At 39.0% G+C, this 7,820-nt stretch overlaps 1 non-coding gene across 1 annotated transcript; it reads right to left on the bottom strand.

Moving 5' to 3' along the window:
• Positions 1 to 6,248: 6,248 nt before the first annotated feature.
• Positions 6,249 to 6,325, bottom strand: TRNAS-CGA (transfer RNA serine (anticodon CGA)). The gene has a single exon. It is a non-coding gene; the product is annotated as a tRNA-Ser (tRNA).
• Between the last annotated feature and the right edge of the window lie 1,495 nt (positions 6,326 to 7,820).

Below are 7,820 nucleotides of genomic sequence, written 5' to 3'. Positions count from 1 at the left end.
GGCTTATCTCCAATCTATGGGATAAAGCATAATAGGGAGTGTTAGTTTTGAAGTCATCTTCCAATTAGTGGTGGGTGCAATTGGCAAGGCAGGAATGGTACTGAGCTGCAGATGAAGAGATATCCAAGACGAACGGTGATGTTCCCGCTACAAGGAGGGAAGCTTTCCAAGGACCAGCAGAACAAGACGACATGGTGAGCAAGCGAGTTAAAGATATTGCAAGTTTTCGCGAAGTAGAGTCATTCAATTTTTTATTAAATTCATTTTCTATTTTAAATTCAGTTCTCGTTAAACCGTCGTCATTCATCTTAAATATAATAAATAGTATTTTTCTAGTTCATTGTAATCAATCTGCCTTAATTAGCCTTTTGATTTCTAATTCTCCTACTTAATGATTAGTGTACTATCACCTCACCCCTGTGATAAGAGTCTGTCCAAGCTTGATTATAAATTTTATCTTTAAGTCCTCAACTTAAAGATTGGCGCCCTTTGCTTGCTTGGTTGCATTTCTCATTTGATGATGGTTCTCCGAGAGGGGAAGTCACATATGAGTTCTTAACAAATATCACATGAGTTGAGAACTCACACACTTACTCCCACATTGACTTGAAATACCTCTATTACCTGCCCATAACGAGCGACATTATTTTCATACACTTAATTATATCTCACTCTTTCCATATATCGCTTAGACTGCTTCCCATTGCGACTGTCTGTTATTTCAGTTCATCTTGAGGTTTAGATGCTAAATTATGCCCATCATGAGCAACTTTTCACTTTTGTAAAAAAAACAAGATTATCCTAGAGAATATAACATAATATATACAATTCAGATTACAAACTCTGCCGAGTGTCTATTTGTCCTTTTACTCCCATCTTTCCGACATTCTTTGCCAGATAGCAGTAACACGTTCTCTTCCAATCTTTTACATTAAAAAAATGGAAAACATATGATACAAACAATTTACACTTTTATCACTCTTTCGAATGTTTCAACCTTATCTTGAAGCAGGATGGAATACACTTCACACAAATACACACGTGATTTAAGCTCACGGTAAAATTATTGCAAGTTAGAAATGCACATACGGGAAAATTAATTATTTGCCGTCGTCAGCTTTAATTAGCCTTCTGTAACATCTCAGAAAACAAATATATAAAATTTCATGGCCTCACATACGGAAAACAGATGATCTATCGTTAATGAACGAGCGTAAATCTACCGCTACACACAAAACATCTCCCTTGTTTACAAACACAACTAGGAAATACCACCACAATTGAGACGTAAACACATACCGCTCGTAGTCTGACATAACAAGTAGCAACTTCCCCGAGTTACTGACCTATATCTCACAATCCGGTTCAGCCACCTCACACAACAGGTATCTCCTTAAACTACTAATGTTATATGAACCATTCATTACGCTCTCGCCATCCGCTAACTTGTAAGCACAGGGTCCAAGTTTTCTATGTACTTTATACGGGCCTTGATATAAAAGAAAAAATTTCTTTGTTACCTTATCCTCACTATTTGACAACATGGGAACTCTCACCAAAACCATATCACCTACCTCAAAGTTATCCAGTACCTTACGTTTTTGTTGCCTTTTACGTTTATCTCCAGATTTAATCAGGTTCTCCCGTGCCAGTCGGACGTAAAATTCAGCATTACGAGGTGGTTCCTCAGGCAGACCTAACACTCTCACTACGCTCTCGTATTCAATACACAGACGTATTGATCTATCAGACTTAGGCACGACAATTAAGGGATTAACATATTGACTGTTTGATAATTCAATCACATCGTCTGCTAACATAGCTTGAATTTGATCCTCTACGGCTTTTGCATATTTGTGTGGTATCGGATACCGCGGTCCGCTGAATGGAGTCTTATCCAGCACAGAAAAAGAATGTTCATACAGATGGGTAACACCAGGTTTCTCGGAGAAAATCTCCACGTGTTCACATAACACTTCAAATAACTTGTCCTTCTGGATTTCATTTAACTCATTTCTACTTACGGCTTCTTTCAAGCCACATATTTTATCCTCATGAATCCACAACTGACACAACTTCAGGCCCTCACTAGCCTCTTCATTAACTTTAGAAACCTCTCTCATTCTCCACACTGTACTAACTTCCGTTTTCCTCTGAATTTCCTCCTCAAACTTGACCTTGATATCCTCATTATTCCACCTCAAATTTAGCACAAGATCATTGTAATTTAACTGAGCCAATTTTAACGTTAACCAGTCAGATCCCAAGATAAGATCAAATATCAAATGCGGAATTACCAAACATATCTGAACGCTAATAAAATTATTAATACAGATCGGAACAACTACTTGTTTACAAATTTGCTTAGACCTCTTTCCAACAGCCGTAATGATGAAAGTAGACTTAACAGGCATTTCCTCCAACTGAATACCCTGTTTCACTAATGACTCATACCACTGAGAACTAATACATGATATTTGGCTACCAGAATCAATCAAAACTTTAACCCACGCCCCCCAGACTTTCAATTTAACAACAGGATTGACTACTTTATTACTTGAATCTCCATTATTCTGCTCGGGTTCATACAAGAAATCGTCTCTAACATCGAGGTCATATGGTAACACTTTCATGGCAAGACACTTCGCTACCTTCTTACTAGGCTGGAATTCTGACCTAACATTACAGCCTCTCGTTAGTTTAAAGGTTCCCTTTGTGTATTGACGTTGGACTCATTAGTACATTGCTCTGGCCTCCGTTGGGAATTTCCTGTCCTATATTCAGATGCTCCTCTCCTGCTGTTCTGCTGAGGTCTGAACTGATTGCGAGCTTCGTAATTCTGTGTACTACCGTTATGTCTCATTCCGTTGTGATGACTAAAGTTCTGAATATTCTCCGTTCTACTTCTAAGGTTACCTAACGCATCAAAACTGCCTAGTAGGTTCTCCATCTCCTGAATAGTTCCAACTTTTTGCATGCAGGCCGCTTCTCTCACCCTGTCCGGAAAATGTCTTAAAAGTAGTCTTACTACATCAGACCCTTCGGTTATACCATCTAAGTTCTGACAAATCATGACATGTGCCAGGAAGTACTCGGTCATAGTAACTCCCTCATGCTGTTTGTACCTCCCAAATACCACCCTTTCTCTCTCCCTAGCTTGTATCGCTTCATTCCAGAATTTCTCTCTAAATTTATTTCTGAATTCTTTCAGGTTCGTCATCGTTTGCCTATATACCATGAACCAAGACCGAGTTTCTCCTACAAAAGCATGGTCAATATTTTCCATAACGTCTTCCCAGTCCATTGACCCTTCCTCTAGACGCTTTTCAAACCGTTTCTCTATCATCTTAAGGAAATCTAGCGGGTTCGTTTGTTTCCCATTAAATTTAGGTAGTTCAATTTCCCTAATGTAGCTATTTCCTAGACATTGCCTTCCCGTGAAAACCTGTTTATCCTTTGCCACCTGTTTTAACTTATTTTCTGCTTTCTCCATCCGGCATTCTACATCTCTGTCTCTCCTATCAATTTCTCTCTCCAAATTAACCTGCTTCTCTTTCAATGTCCTAATTTCAATCTTATTCTCTTCAGCTATCGTAAACCTTTCTTCACTTGCCCGGGTCTCATCTTCTATTCTAAGCTTTACCGTGTCAATCTCTTGTTGGACGTGGTCTTTAAATATCCGTATTTCCCCTCTTTGAGTCTCAACTCTCTTATCAATACTAGTGACCTGCCTCATTACTTCCTCCCTAGTAGAGTTGTTTTCCTTCCCCATTAATTCCAGGAATTCACTTCTCTGTTCCGCAAACTTTTCTTCTACCTTTTTCCCTTGCCGTACATATTCACTTTCCTGGTCTTCTAATCGCTTATTAAAATGTTCATTTTTTAACACCAGATCGCGTAACTGCCTACTGTGTTCGTCCATTCTCCGATTCGCTTCCTCCTTATTTTCCCTCATCTCCCTACTTAATTCAGCTTTAGTTTGCTCTAACTGTTCTTTAAGTTCATATTTAATACTCTCAATTTTAGTGTTATTTTGTTCTACATCTGTTTTAATTTGTTCCAATTCACTTTTAAGCTCAGATTTAGTGTCCTCTATCTTACTTAACATTAACTGCATCATTCCCATTAACTGATCATTATTATTACTTTCATTGTTAGTGTTTACTTCCGCTTCGCCCCCCATCCTACTATCATCTGACTCCATACTGACTTCTTTCTGCTTGCCTTCACTCTCCATACTACTTACACTTCTATCTTCAATTTCCTCTACTAGACTACACAACTCTTCCTCTGAACTCAATATATTATTGCCTTTTATCGCCCGTCCACTGCGCAACATCCTCTCCTCTTTCGTCTGATCAGCCATGACCCTTCCCACAATCAAACACTCTTAATGAAACGTGGATATCCTAATTTTGCCCATAATACGAATTCTGATATTGTTACTGTTATTAACTGCTCCGTACTTAATGATTTTCTCGCCCCACGTTGGGCGCCATTTATGTGACTTCCCCTCTCGGAGAACAATCATCAAATGATAAATGCAACCAAGCAAGCAAAGGGCGCCAATCTTTAAGTTGAGGACTTAAAGATAAAATTTATAATCAAGCTTGGACAGACTCTTATCACAGGGGTGAGGTGATAGTGCACTAATCATTAAGCAGGAGAATTAGAAATTAAAAGGCTAATTAAGGCAAATTGATTAAAGTAAACTAGAAAAATACTATTTATTATATTTAATATAAATGACGACGGTTTAACGAGAACTGAATTTAAATTAGAAAATGAATTTAATAAAAAATTGAATGACTCTACTTCGCGAAAACTTGCAATATCTTTAACTCGCTTGCTCACCATGTCGTCTTGTTCTGCTGGTCCTTGGAAAGCTTCCCTCCTTGCAGCTGGAACATCACCGGTCGTCTTTGATATCTCTTCATCTGCAGCTCAATACCATTCCTGCCTTGCAAATTGCACCCACCACTAATTGGAAGATGACTTCAAAACTAACACTCCCTATTATGCTTTATCCCATAGATTGGAGATAAGCCCTATGTCACAGTTAGAAGAACCACCTTGGGTTATATGGAGAGGATACTCAATTAAGAATCCTTCCAACTTTACTGATAATGTTCTCTGAAGTTTCATTTCTATCTAGATTAAAACTATCTATTGACTTAGACTGGTTCAAACCGGTCTTGTAGCCGTGCTGTACGTACTTCCTCATGAGAGTGGCTATACACCCCTCATTCAGAATTTCTAAGTATCGAGACGCAGAATCAAGTAGAAAATCAAGTAGAAGCCTCGTAGAAGATCGTAGAATAATGTAGAGAGACTCGCAGAAGCGAATAAGACGTTGTAGAGAGAGCCTCCAGGAGCTCCAACACGTCCTTTTATAACCTTCTCTCGCGCTAATTACAGGCCGCTACACGTGGTCCAATCAGATGACACTTCTCTCCCCACTCTAGAAATTAGAGTTGACGGGCCATATCCATGATATCAACTGTTCTTCTATTCGTCCTTTCACTCAGTATCCATGGCAACATGACGCTCCTTTGAAAATATAGGCGTTGATCAGTTCGAATAATTCTGGTCGAAATACGGTAGCTTACGTTAGGACGCGTGAACACGTGCTCGCTTTTCTCAGAACTTGACGTCTAAATTTGTCCTTCCTTCCTCCTCGGTGATGTGGCAAGATAACTGAAATCTACTGCAAGTTAATTTTAACCGACTGTCGCAAGAATCTAAGTGAATATTAGGATATTCAGCCCTCGTTTATAAGTCGTAGTTACAAAGTAATTAAATGATAGTGAGCAAATGATTAAACATGAATTATAATACAATTACATACCAAAATAAATATCATGACGTTAAATTCCTGAATTAATTACACATAATAAAATTAACATAATTACACTGTAACGTCTGGAACGTTACAACGTGGTTTTTAAGAACCTAAAAATCCGGGCCCTAATTATAACACACTTGTTTGCTTTTAGATATTGTTTTAGAATCATCATTAATACCCACTGTCATCCAGTTACATACAAAATGTTGTCAACATGTTATTAAATACCCCCTCTTTCACAGCCGATTGTTTGTTAAAACCTGTTCTCCCCATCATCATCATCATCATCATCGTTGTCATAATCATCATTTTATAAATTTTTAAAAGAAGAAGGGAAATTTAACCGAAACAGACTTTCAACGTTTAGGTCGTGTTTCGTACATGTAGTACGTGTTGAATGGCCAGCCGGACACCAGTGGGATCCGAACCCACGACCTCCCGATTTCGCGTCGGGTGCTCTACCAACTGAGCTATGGTGGCCTAGGCCATCTTTGTTCTGTTTGAAAGGATCTGAGCTACAGGTCTGGCACTGCTGCTAGCACACTGTAGAGTGCGTTTAAGTCGCCCGTTGTGGGGCATGTCAATGAATATTGAATTTTCATGACCGCATTGTAATCGAAACAGACTTTCAACGTTTAGGTCGTGTTACGTTCGTGTGGGGTTCGAACCCACTATCCCCCGAATACTAGATACTGGTTGCACGTAAGCGACTGCAGCAATCGAGCTCGATACGTAAGGCTTTGTAAACCTAATATTGTTGAGGTCGGAAGATATCAAGTGTTGACCACGTGAAGTCGGATAGGAAAAATGAATGTGAAGAGCCTGGCACAAGTAGAAAAAAGCAATTACACAGCTACAATAAGTTTATGTTCGTCAAATCATACTCCCAGGTTGTGAACCTGCGGTGAGGGTATCGGACTCACTCTGGCTCTAATTTAGTATTATCTGTTGCTAACTAAAAATAATTGTGCTGTGAGCTTGCATCCGGGAGAAAGTGGGTTCGAACACTATTGTCGGCAGCCCTGAAGATGATTTTCAGTGGTTTCCCCATTTTCACACCAGGCAAGTGCTGGGGCTGTACCTTAATTAAGGCCACGGCCGCTTCGTTTCCAGTCCGAGCCCTTTCCTATCCCATCGTCACCATAAGACCTATCAGTGTCGGTGCGACTTAAAGCAAATTTGTAAAGAAGAACTGTAGAAAAAGAAAGCTGTTCCACATTTCTTTGCCAAGGCTAATCGATTCTTATGTTGGGTGGGTAATGGACTGACCGTGAAAAAGAAAAAGAATGTCCTGACATGCGATCGACAAGGGCACGTTAATTTACGCTTACGAGTTTAAAATGTATTGCTCAACTTCGCAAGACGATCAACGCATGAGGAATACACTTGCACTTTCTATACCTGAAGTGGTCTACTGGACAATGGCCGAAATATTGTGAATCGCCTTGGCATTGCCATCCGTGGCTCAGTCGGCAGTGCGCCGGTTCTTATGGTTTTTCTAAATTTTCCAGTTTAAATTCAAGAAAATGACTTAAGGAAACATATAAACATGAAATGAATGGTTAACATGAACAAATATAGAAGTTAATAGGACCTGTTTACCATTAAATACACCCACGTGTATTTGGAAACCATTATTCAAGGCGATACATAATATTGTTCTGTCATTTCAACACACCTACTAAAAGTTAAACACAAATTATTTCATTTCTACTTTCATTTACCTACTTAGCCTGATATTGAGTGAGATATCTCTATTCACGATAATATGTGAGCTTACGTCATTTGAACCTGTCCAGCCTTCTGATTTAAAGTCAGTTGAGTGTATAATATATATAGCGCACACCCTCATCATGGCTACTTTCTTCTTATACACGAGAAACGCTTATAAAATTTAATTTCATTGTTATTTTATAGAAACCCTACATTTTGAATTTGTATTCATTTTCGCGTTTTATCATGGATTCAAAAGCCA

The sequence above is a fragment of the Anabrus simplex genome, chromosome 6 (assembly GCF_040414725.1).
Source record: "Anabrus simplex isolate iqAnaSimp1 chromosome 6, ASM4041472v1, whole genome shotgun sequence".
Classification (NCBI taxonomy): domain Eukaryota; kingdom Metazoa; phylum Arthropoda; class Insecta; order Orthoptera; family Tettigoniidae; genus Anabrus; species Anabrus simplex.
Note: the sequence above shows the minus strand (reverse complement) of the source record. Positions and strands in the feature narration are given on the sequence as shown.